Source organism: Nothoprocta perdicaria, unplaced genomic scaffold, assembly GCF_003342845.1.
Source record: "Nothoprocta perdicaria isolate Ctin4 unplaced genomic scaffold, notPer1 scaffold_276, whole genome shotgun sequence".
Classification (NCBI taxonomy): Eukaryota; Metazoa; Chordata; class Aves; order Tinamiformes; family Tinamidae; genus Nothoprocta; species Nothoprocta perdicaria.
The window spans coordinates 145,812-158,319 of NW_020455506.1; the positions used below are offsets into that span (position 1 = coordinate 145,812).

Here is a 12,508-nt window from a genome sequence, read left to right on the forward strand (position 1 = left end):
TAGAGGAAATGGCTTCAAACTGAAGCATCGGAAGTTCCACAGGAACTTAAGGAAGCATTTCTTCACTGTGAGGGTGACAAAGCACTGGAACAGGCTGCCCAGAGAGGTTGTGGAGTCTCCTTCTTTGGAGATCTTTAAAACCCGCTTGGATGCAGCCCTGTGCCACGTGCTCTAAGTGACCCTGCGTGAGCAGGGGGGTTGGACTCGATGACCTCTGAGGTCCCTTCCAACCTTCGGCATTCTATGATTCTATGAAAACCTGAAAGCCATATCCCATGCCTGTACTATATTAGGCCTAACCATTCTGTTGGAGGTAAGTTGAAGAATACTCCAAGAGATTAAATTTTCTAATAATATCCTAATGAATAGATTAGGTATTCTAATATTTAATCCCCCTAATTCAAAGAGTTTTTTTCTTTTTTTTTTTTGATAATTCACATACAGATGGGAGTTTAAGGCAGAGAAGAGACGGGAGATCAGGGAGATCTATTATAATCAAGTTTGAAAGGAAATTATCAAGAGCCTTAACAATCCGTACCATCAAAAAACGCTTTATTACAGACCACTCCAAATACTCCAGGAGTTACTTTTGTAGGGTGTTGCCCAGACTGCCCCAAGTTGGGATGTCCTGAAGCGTGGAACACCCTCTGGCAGTGTCAGTCCCTGCCAGAGTGTGCCTGCATCGCTCCTGCAACCACTATCCAGCATCTGAAAAAAACCTGAAGCCAAAATAGAAACTACAAGAATACAGAAGCTTCCTAAATTAATCCCTTGGTGGTAAACACAGCAATTAGCGTGCTCACTTTTACATTCAAACGTTCAATATGTGTTCAAAGTACATTTACAAAACAGAGGATCTTCACTTGCATAGTAATTTCACCTTATGTTGTTTTGCACAAAGATTGTTAGTGGCTATTAAGAAAAAAGTGTCTGTCAGACAGCAGCCTTTAAAAGTGATTGTTGATGACACAATGTCCAAAATTACAACCAGGAATTATAAAAGCTTATCATTTCAATTATCGTATCTTGTTCTAAATCTTTCAGAATAGTGACATTTGCAATTAGCTTCATTCCACATTATCATACAGGGAAATTTCTTTGTTAAGCTCTATTAGCACTGTTAGTAAATTCTAATTATTTTTAATAACTTAAGAATGTCATAAATTAAATTATAGTATTCAATGAAAGAATTGCAAATTACAACTGAATGAAAATATTGGCCTTTACTCAAATTTCTTCCTTCCTTCCGTGAAAGGTCACTAAATGTTCTAAGCTGGAACCACCTGATGCACTGAAAACAAAACTCTAGAGCATAAGCCATAGCTGGAAGTCGTATTAGCTTTCTAAAACACAGAGTAAATGTCACAAACACCAAACATCTTCAAAAGCGTAAGTTAGAAAAATGTACATAAAAACTTACTGTTATTTTCTTGCTGCAGAATCTAGGTGCTCAGTGAAAGCCTGGAGTTGGAAGTTATTGCCTGTTAAAAAGTCAAAACAACAGGAATATGTTAATTTATTACAGACCAAGCCTTGAATTGTAAAAGCTAATAAGAATCTTTTCATATTATTAACAAGAAATATACTCACAACATCATCTATTTTTCTTCTCTTTTATGAATTAAGAATCACAAATGCAGGGGAAGCGGAAATTATGTCTTAATAGAGACACTGTCAGAGACTGAAATAAGAAATGCCACCTTGGGACTACAGAAAGTTCCGGAAAATGTACAAATAAAATCTAGTCAAGTGAAAAACAAGCCCTAACTTACTTTAGTGCTCCACTAGTAGACATAAATTACCACAATAAGGATATATTCTCTCATATTATCAAGAATATTAATAAGTAAAATGCAAAGATAAGGTCCAGAATAAGCACAGATGTATTAGCCATGACTGCTGACTTGCACACTGAAGCCAGTTTCTGCTTTCAGGAGATTCGTCAAATTTCATACTTGAAAAACATCAATCCAGTCAAAAAAACCAAAACTACTACAAAGCCAAGTATCACCAGCTAGTTAAATAGTTCATATAATACAGCAGTTGAGATTATGTAAGAAGCAAAACAGTGCTCATGCATCAGACACCCCTTTTCTCTTTCATCATCAATGTAAGTGGGAAAGAGCTCTACTTCACTTCCTTTAGCCTCCAGATCAAAGTGAAATGTCACCAAAAAGAAAAAGTCACATGAAAATAGACATCAAGATTTACATAATGATAACATATGTATGAGCTCTATTATGAGTAATACTACTTGAAATTTCAATTATACTTCTAAGATTTTTTTATTACTATTATGGCCCAATATCACTCATCTTTCCACAGAGACTAAAAGTTAAATTCTGCCAAATTTTACTTACATTTTATTTTTGTCTTTAAAAGGATTTATTCACTTGAATTGAAATTGACTGGGTTAAATCCATACTTCAATTATTCAACAGCTTTGCAAATTTTCACAAATAATAGGAGGACTTTGTATAAGTCGTATATATTTAAATATATTAAAACAGTCTGCATTGAATAATCTTGTAGATTTCCCAGGAAAGCTTTTCTGTAGTTTTATACTACCTACTTTGAAAATATAGATAACATTTTATACTCCGAAACACTTTAATAGCCTGTTTCAAATGATAAATTTTGACCATGTTAATGACTCCTCTTGAACTTCCAATGTTGGAAGAAAAAAGAAAAATGAATTAAGGAAATAGCAAACTCCATACAAAGAAGCAACATATTTAAAATAGAAAAACACAGCTTTTCTTTGGTATTTTGGTAAGTTATGAGTTCTAACATAAAACAGCATGATAGAAACTTTATTATTGAATAGTCAAGAATACAGAAACAGTCCTTAAATACTGTCTTAAGATTAGGCCATTACAAGCAAGAAAGTTTCCTTAAAACAGCAAACAGGCCTACTCTGAGCTGTAAGGGTCTCCAGCAACAATCAAGCAGATTATCATCAACATTACATGGTAAGTCACTCAAAATGCCTTTTTAAAAAAGACAAGAATATACAATAATATAAAAACAAACTGTAGAAGATTTTTGATTGAAAGCCACTTTTCAGTATTTGAATTGTCACCAACTCCTTTTCTTTCAGATTTGGAAGAACAACTACAGCTGGTCAGCAGCTACTGACCATAACTTCTAGAGCTCTGCTAAGTACTTTTTTTTTTAAAATAGTGACAAACCCCACAAGTCTGCAGTGACAGAGATCCAACACATCTCTCTTCTACTCACTATTAGAGAATTAGCAATCCCTGACAACAGGCATATACATGTGCGTGTGTATATACATACATATATGCATCATTACGTAGCTTATAGTATCAAAACCAGGTTTTGTTTTGTTTTTTACCATCTTGGAATTGTGTTCCTGCCCTCTCCCAGAATAATAACTGAGCCGGTGCAGGCACAGCCCTCAATCACCTTCCATATGGTATTAGGTCACAAAGAGTGGGTTGCAAACACCTCATAATTAGGAGTCGGTCATTGACATCTCTGACAAAAAGGAAGAGAAGAAGAGTCACAGGATCCATACTGACTAGGGCAGCTCAAAGATTTCTGCTACTTTTTTCCTCTGTTGGATAAATAAAATTGACAACCACTAAAAATGACGCCTGGGAAGAAGTATGCACAGCCATGGATTCAACTTAACAGAGGGTGAAATACCTATGGGTCAGACTTGGCATTTAACACACTCCCAAGTCAAGGACCTTAAATTTAACACACAGATATAATTATGTTATATTATTAATGAGGAAAAAATAGGAGAGGAAAACTGATGAGATGTTAACAACGCAGAGAATAAGGGAGAAAGGCTTGAAAACAGTTTGAAATTTAAACTATAGTGCATTTGTCCTTTATTTTTCTGAAGCCACAAAACATTCCCTTTACCTAAACCTCAAAACAGACTCATCATACCAACCTTAAAATAGTTTAAGCACAATCAGAACCAATTTGTGCCAAGTCTATTTTGAGGGCTCATCTCACTGGGATGTTAAGATTCACTATAATTCTTAGATTATCTGCTTCATTTGCTACATTACATCTAAGAGTTAACAATATACTGTATTTTAAAATACGTCCATAACAATGTATTGAAAATGGAGTACCATTAGGGTAGATGGTTTCAGTACTGCAGTATTATTTGTGTGCTTCAAGAAAGCCAAGATGTCACATTTAATCAGAGGCATTGGTAATGTCAGAGCAGAGAAAAAGAAGGGGCATGGCAGCTAAATTAGGTACCTATAACAACTGTTAGCAGCCATTAAGATGTGAATCAAATAAAACTAATGAATGTGAGAAACAGGAAACTACAATCCCACCTTTTATAGGAATCAATATTCTGGATGCATGGACAGAAGGTAATGAAGCTGACAGACTGAACTGGTGTGTGCATATGTATATTTTTGGCTTATTTACAAGACTTGGATGCCAATTTTAAAAACATATTTTTACCAAGTTAATTTTGATTTCAAAGGGCTGACATTTTCCCTTAGCAAACAGTTATTTTGTCTTAGATAAAGACCCTCCCTCTAGTCTTTAAGACGACTGTGCATAACTTGCTAACTTTTTTCAACATGCTTTGGTAAAAAAAGTCTCAGGCATATTTTAGTTTGTTTATATAAAAAAAGTGCTGCAACAAGAGAATATCAAACGTAAACTCCAAATAAGGAAAAGCAAGATGCAAGGAAACCATAAGAACTAAGTTCTGTGTACAGTTGCTAGAGGACAAGGAGCAATAACCCTAATGCAATAGACTTCTACTCCTGCTGCCTTTTTTGCTTTTCAAAAACACAACTGATGAGGGCTATTTTTGAAGACCATCATACATGCCTTTTCTCTCCACAAACACCACCATATTAAACCAGAGCTTGTATACATCATGGTGCCCTCATTACGTACATTTAAAATAGAGAATCAAGGTAGGAACGGGACTAAAACAACACTACTAAACACTGCAAGTTTGTTTGCATTATGCCTGAAACAGCACTTTGCAAGTATTAGCAAATCACTACCATCTTCCCACTGAGATAAGAAGCCATCATCCCACATTTGCAAATTAGTAATCAAATCTGAAGCCTTAAATCATTTGAGCAGCATAGCAGAAAAGTGAGATGAATCAGCAGCACTCCTTGAAGGGCTATGACCAAAACTCAGCTGTGAATCTGTAGAACTAAGTCCTAAATTATTTTGGTTTTAACTGGTAACCACTGCACTGGAAAGTTCCATACCATCACCAACCTCAATTTATTAAGATATTTTTGAATATCAAGGGTTTGCTATGAAGTTGCCTCAGATCTGTAATAATTCACATACAAATGATACCAAAATAACTCTAATGAGTGAGCTCTAATGCCTGACCAGGGGAGGGAGAAAAAACCCACCCATACTTTTTCTTGAAGAAGTAGTTGCCAGAAATACGGACCCTTGCCCAGTGCCAAATCCCTAAATGCACCCATCCCAGGGAAAGATTCCCAAAGCCTGGCTCTAAATGCTGAGCTGAAACACTGGCTCATCCAAACTGTGACACTTGGCCATCAAAAGCAGAAGTTGAAGGTACTTTCCTCTTTCCAAAGGGGAAAAAAATAGCACTCTAAGTTACCAAATTCTACCACTATATAGAATGCTGGAAACAAGCTACTCTGCAATGACAAGTTAGGATTTACCAAAAATAATTCAGAATGGTTCTTAAGCTAAGAAAACCATATCAGCTAGTTTATACTAGACAGTTTCATTTGACTAGCAGGACATCAGAAATCTTATGTCCTGCTTGGAAACTAAACACTTCACAGCACACAGCTAACGCTAGTTTGTTGCTTTGAACGAGTCAATTAATTAGGTGCTTGTTGAAGAGGACTATTCTAGCCAAGATGCTCAGCACACAACACGCCCTAGCATCCAGTCATCGGCTTCGACCACCTCTGCTGCTAACCCAATGCTAGGCTACTCTTGCCTAGCATTGCATAAGCTTCAGCCCTGCAGCAGGTGCAAAAGCAAGGCAACCCTATGGCTTTCAAACTCACAAATATCTTTATCTCTTAGGAAGGGAACAAAATCATCACTGCTAAAGATTTCTATGATTTCCTGTCTCAGTAAAATTCTGGGCAAGTTCATGTGGTCTCGTGAAGTCTCAAAGCAAAGCAGCTTTGCAAAAATAAGTCTTTCACTGTGTCTAGATTAAGCTAAGACTTTATTTCAAGAGGAACTACAATATACAAAGCCAACAGACTTGTTGGCTCTAAAGTATCTAAAGCTCTAAAGCATCTGCCTGGGACTAACTAATGTCTAAGGGCAACATCATAATCTATGATCATACACAACTAAGCTAAGACAGGATTAGAGCAGCATTTGTACCACAAGAGTTTTTTCACAGAATCACAGAATATTCAAGGTTGGAGGGGGCCTCTAAAGATCATCTAGTCCAACATTCCTGCTCAAGCAGGTACACCTAGAGTTTTTGCACCACACTTGTTTATAAACGCGAACACACCAAAATAAAAAACTTCAAGTTGCCTGTAAGGATTAGAAACAAGCACATCAGTGAGCAGAAGCACAATCCGTTTTGCCCATCAATGAGAATGAGATAGTTGGAAGATGAACAATAGCAACATGGAAAGAGATGGCTCTTTGATCTATTTGTATGCTTACAGGACTAATGCCTACATGCTAGAGCTAAATTAAACTTCAAAATCTCTCCAGCAGAATAGGATTAATAACCATGGAAATGATTAACCAAGCTACAGAAAAGATTGTCCATCTCTTAAGTGTTTACAGAAACACTAGATCCTTTCTAACAGATAAGGTTCAGTTCAATCAGTGCTAGAGCCTCACATAAGATGTTCCAACTTCCTCTGAGTCCATCCTCTCCCTCATGGCCTGTTTTTAATGCTCTTACTGCTCTTTTCATCTCTGTTGGTATTTTGAGAGGTGCTAGTCCCATTAATTTTACAATCTGCTTTCTTTCTCCCTTTCCCAAACCTCCTGCTGCAAGTGCATCTCAACTCCTCGCTTTAGTTTCCTTAAGAGGTCAGTAACAGGGAGTTCTGTTGCTCTTAGTGACTGTTGGAAATCATTTCCATGCCCCCCTCCAAGACACCTCACATATATGAGGATGCAACCAAGGGAAATCAATTGCAAAAACAAAACAGTAAACCCATCTAAAGAGTTGATTGGTACACCAAGAATATCCATAACAGAAATCTATTAAAATAAAAGAGCTCTAAATGGTTTGAATTGGTCCCCTTAGTTTATAGATCTTCTTTATTGACAGAAAAGTAATCAACATATTTCACTCTGCAAATTAATCAAAAAAGAATTAAATGCTAGCAAAAAAAAAAAAGGAGTACCATAGATTTGAACTCAAAGGTTCCCTCCCACCCCACCTTTGCTCTTCCAAAGCACAATTCACATTGTGAACCTTCTACAGGGCTTCTTGTCAACTCACTAACAACCAAAACCAAATTCATTCCACAAAGAAACTGGCAAAAATTCACATTCAGCTGACTGTAATCTCCGAAGACTCCAAGTAGGCTATCCTCAATTAATCTGACCTCTACAGATTCCCTATTTTACAATTCATAACCTCCCAAATAATTGCTTTTTACATGTCATCGCAATGGAATCATCACAACAGGAAAATGTGTGAAAACTGAATGTCTGTATTACAGGATGCTTTGAAGAAAGAGGTTGGAAATTAGCTATTCCAAAGCAGTTAATTATCACCATATCTACAATTAGTAACAAGCTATACTGATTCTTTTGGGGCCTTTGTATCACAAATTTGAACATGTACTCCTCAACATACAGTTGCATGCGAGATTGGCAGATACGCGACAAAGAGCTAGCAGTATTTGCTAGCAGTAAAGTCAAGCAGATGACATTGCTCAGACACACATACATTTCTAAAAAAGTTTAAGCCAATCAGGTAATTATCAATAATCTGGTAAATAAGGCAACATTCCTCACCTGGAGCAGCTGAAAGCCATGATCATGCCAAGAGAACACATCCAAGTGCCCTACATGTTAAGCTCCTTCTACATTAGCCCCAAAGGAAAATACAAAGGTCCCTATTTCAGCTTCACGTGTCTGGTGGAGAGCTGGCACCACAGAAGTCAGGATAGCAATAAGTATTTGCCACTAAATGGAAACCATATAGGTCTCTGACAGGGTTTCAGGTACTGAGGTACACACAGCATGCTACTCTAACAGGCTAGAAAGACCAAAAAATATGAAAAGACAGGAGAGAAAAAAAAGGAAAAATTTAACCACAGTAATCAATTCCATGCCCTGCGTCTGCTGCTAGTGGGAGCTTACAGCAGGCAGCTTGTTAGACCACTGGTCAAAGAAATACCAAATTATATTCAACACTTACTGGATCTCAGACCTGCATGTATAAAAGTGTCTAAAGAAAAATTGCAATAGAATAAGCACAAGTACATTCAAATCAGTTTAAAGTTGCTAAATTTAAGTGACTTACTAAAAAGAAAAAAAGAAAATAAAGAGATATTTAACACTCCTGGGAGATCAATTGTGCACTTTAAAATGAAGGCAGAAAAAAAATTTGCTTTATGGAAAATTAAGGTAAAATTAAAAAGCAGTAATAAAAGCATATCAGAAACAGTAAAAGAGTTCTATAGAAACCAAAGGTCATATAGTAAATCACACAGACGGAACTCCTTTTGTTATGCATAGGCAATTGCTTACATCTATGTCAGCAGCGAAAGTCCCTGCATGATAGGATACTGATGACTTCTTGATTCTGTTTTTGACTCAATATAGGCTCCACTTGTGTTTGAATCACATTTCACATAATGTCATTTAGTTATAAAGTCAGTGGAAAGTCTACTTCAGAATATATTTAAAATTTTTGATAAATTAATCCAGTTCTTCTAGCAGAGTGACTTCGTAATTTACTTTTTTCTGTTTCAAGGTGAAGTTAATGATTACACTAGATGGCCTGTGATAGAAAGCAATTGCTTTCTGTTTAGACTAAGAAAACAGAAATACTACATTATCTCACTCACAGCTGCTTTATTTGTATGTAGCAGTTCACGCACAGGACAGTAGCAAACTGAACTGACTGGGTGGTATTTTAATGTTTTTGAGAATATGCACACTAGCAAATAAGAGCAACTAAAAAAGAAAATACATCAGAAAAAAAGTGTATTGGGGGGCGCCTAAGATCACTAAAAAAGAGTGTGGGGCTGCAAGCATGTTCTTGCCATAACATGGAGCCTGTCCTGAAGGATACCAGCTCCAAAGTAACGTGAATATAGAAATATCAACAGCCATCTGCACATGCTGCACTTCAGAGGCAAAGCTTATTATTACTACAGGCCTTGTCCAATCACTAACACAGATATATCATCATTATGTAACATCTGTACTGGACTGCACGACAGCATAAGGGCATACAGCTGACGACAGCCACGACTCGTGTCTATGGCTGGGCTGGTGCCACATCACTAAGTATTGTCAACATACCCCTGCTCTTCCCCCCACCCAAGGCTGGTACAACAGCACCCAGATCTCACCTGTACTAGTTAACAGTGCAACAGTAGTAGTAGGTGCCTTTCCCTCCCACTTATCATCCCCTTTTCTTTAAGAAAAAGGGAAAAAGAAGGGGGGGGGGGGGAGGGGAGGAAAAACTAAATCATATCTGCTCTCTATTCACATGCTATTAATAGGTGAGCTATAATTAGGGCCAAATATACCGTTGAATTTTCTCAGGTTTTCATATTTCCACCAGTATTTTCCCCTCTCCTCACCCCCCTCCCAAGAAGTACAGCAAAAAAGACTCCCAAAACTTGAAGGATAGAAAAAAAAAAATCAAAAGAATGAGTTTACTCCCAGAGTAAGCAACCATGAAAATGGCACAGACATGTTAAAAAAAGTGAAAGACATTAAAAAAAACTTTAAAGTACTGATGATTAAGTTTTTTTTTTTTTAATCTACTTTGTAGGTCAGAACTCCATAGTGTGTCATTTAAAATAGGGTTACAACAAGTAGCATTATAGCTAAAGATAATTAGCAGGAAAAGGGAGTGAGAAGAAGCAGGTTCATATTTTAAAAGCATCAAAAAAGAATTACAAAGAAATTTCTCTTTTACTTCTCATGCATCTGCCATTTCCGAAAGTGTTCCTAAGCCTTTACGAAGTAGATGAAAAAAAGTTGAATTTGAGACAAGCTTTCTTATATGGAAGGCATAATTGGAGTGCCCCAGCTTTCTACGGTTGCCTGTTGTTTTTAATAGCTTCTAAAATCATAGGCATAGTAGTGAGTTAATATTTACTCTAATTTCATCACTGAAGTTGCCTTTTAAAAATCCTATTTACAGTTAGTGTTTTAATTCACACTTTTTCAGGTGTTTTGTCTGTCAACTTCCCTTGCATCAGACAGAGACTGCTTGGCCAAGTGGCCTTCACCAGACTGAAGCACCAATTTATTCTGCACCTTCTATCTACACACAAGTAGTTTGGAATTGCATCCATTAAAAAAAAAAAAACCTAAAAAGTTATCATCATCTGAATCTACTTGCAAATGTTTTTAGTAGTTTAAATACAATGACTTGAATGATGCACAAATCACAAGAGAAAAAAAAAGAAAAAGAACAACTTAACTTGGTAATTGGTTTTAATAAGCATAACTGGCCTGCTAGTCATTAGAGAAAGGCTGAACCAGACAGGTGTGTAGCTCATTTTACCTTAGTAACTCTTCCTGAAAGATACATAACAATTACAGAAATGAAACAAGTTGAAATATGGACTAGAAGATGACAAAGGGGAGGCGTTGGGAGACTTGCAAGCATAAAGAAACAGTCCTAAGGGAATGCAGTCAAAGAAAACTCTCCACAACCTGCTCCAACAGGGAGTACAGCCCAGAAGCTACTGCTGTGCTGAGCTACTTCTACCTGGTGTGGCTCATTTAGCAGCACAGGGACCAAGCCCTCCTCCTCCTCCTGCATTTTTGATAGGCAGCATTCCGCCCTCTGGCAACACTGGGGGACACTGAGGAAGATGACAATCTTTACCTCACTCTTGCTTTGCTGAGATTTGTAACCTTCGTTTTACAGAACTAAACCCAAGATTGCCTCTTTTACCCATGTTCACTCACCACACTACCAATCCCTCTCTCATAAAGAGTCCCAGGCTGTTTTCAAGCCATACATTTTACCACCCAGGCCCAGACCTACCTATTTCCAGAAGCAGCCAGGCCCCCTTTCCTCCTCTGCTCCCAGCACCGCAATGGCTCTTACCGATGGCACAGGGGCTTCTGCTCAGGCACAAAGCAAACAGGCCTACTCTTTCTTGCAGACCTTCACAGGAAAAACATTTAAATTGCTGATATTTTTACTCTGTCCCAAAACACCCTTGCAGCATCTTTATGAGCAGACTACAGCACTTTCTACACTTTTCTTACAACCCTTACATCTGCATCATTTTCCATCTGCTGCTCCTCCATTTCCCAGGCACCTCCACAAAATGGCCACCACTCTCCCTGGCAGCGCCTGTTTTGTAGAGAGGGCTGCAGCCACTCCCAGGTGTGGCTGATTTCACTTAAAAGAAGAAAATACTCAAAGTAACCCAGAGAAATGTACTCCTACAGCCAATAAAGGCTGCAAACCCCAGAAACTGTGTGCCTACCTCGGCATAAGCTCATCCCCAGGCATCCGCAAGTGGACCCACTCAGGCTTAAGGGCCCCCACCTGATCGCTCCTACCCTCTCGCTTCTCTCATTTACTCGCTTTGGCCTCCCCCAAACTTCCCAAATAGCCCAATAATAAATCACACCTGACATATCTCTTCAGTGCTGCAATGCCACATTAACCTCTGACATCTTCAAGTATGACTTCTTTAAGATTTGTGCACAAATAATAGCTCCCACAAATTACATTAAAGCAAGGAGTTCCTGCTAGACTGGCTTTGCAGAGGCTTATAATACAAAACACACACTTGCTGTAACAATAAGCATTCTAATTTCATGGCCTGGATTTCTGTACCAAAATACTATTTTTCCTACTCTATCAGGAAAGTAGTCCTAGAGAGGTCAACTGTGTACTATGGACAGCAGCAGGAGTTGCACAGGTTGCTTCTGCGGTTACCCCATGTTACTGGGAAAAGTATTCCATTAAGAGACCATGTTCTTTCCTTCTTTGCTTCTTCCCACATTCAGTTGCTAACTTTTCTCTTTGTCATGTTTTTCCTAGTTTATTCTGAACATTTTACTTCAGTTTATAATCCAAAACTATTTATAAAGTCAAAACGAAAGCCTACATGAACAGGTTATGTTCAAATAATCACTCTATTCATGACTCTCTCAGTTTGCAACCTCCTCACCTGGGTTTTGACACTTTCAAACCCTCAGTATGTTGCAAACTGAAAACCTAATCTTTACTAGACTGCTATAACAGCAGAATTGTAATAATAAATAGCCATGTGCTGTCACTTTTCTGCAGTTATTTAGCACAAATACTGTTAAAAATAACATACCTATCTCCAGATAC

At 37.7% G+C, this 12,508-nt stretch overlaps 1 long non-coding RNA gene across 1 annotated transcript; it reads right to left on the minus strand.

Moving 5' to 3' along the window:
• Positions 1-553: 553 nt before the first annotated feature.
• On the minus strand, positions 554-11,467 carry LOC112948761. The gene is made up of 4 exons (XR_003249695.1): positions 11,434-11,467; positions 11,198-11,320; positions 1,421-1,481; positions 554-719 (listed from the first exon to the last, which is right to left on the minus strand). It is a non-coding gene; the product is annotated as an uncharacterized LOC112948761 (long non-coding RNA).
• Positions 11,468-12,508: the final 1,041 nt, after the last annotated feature.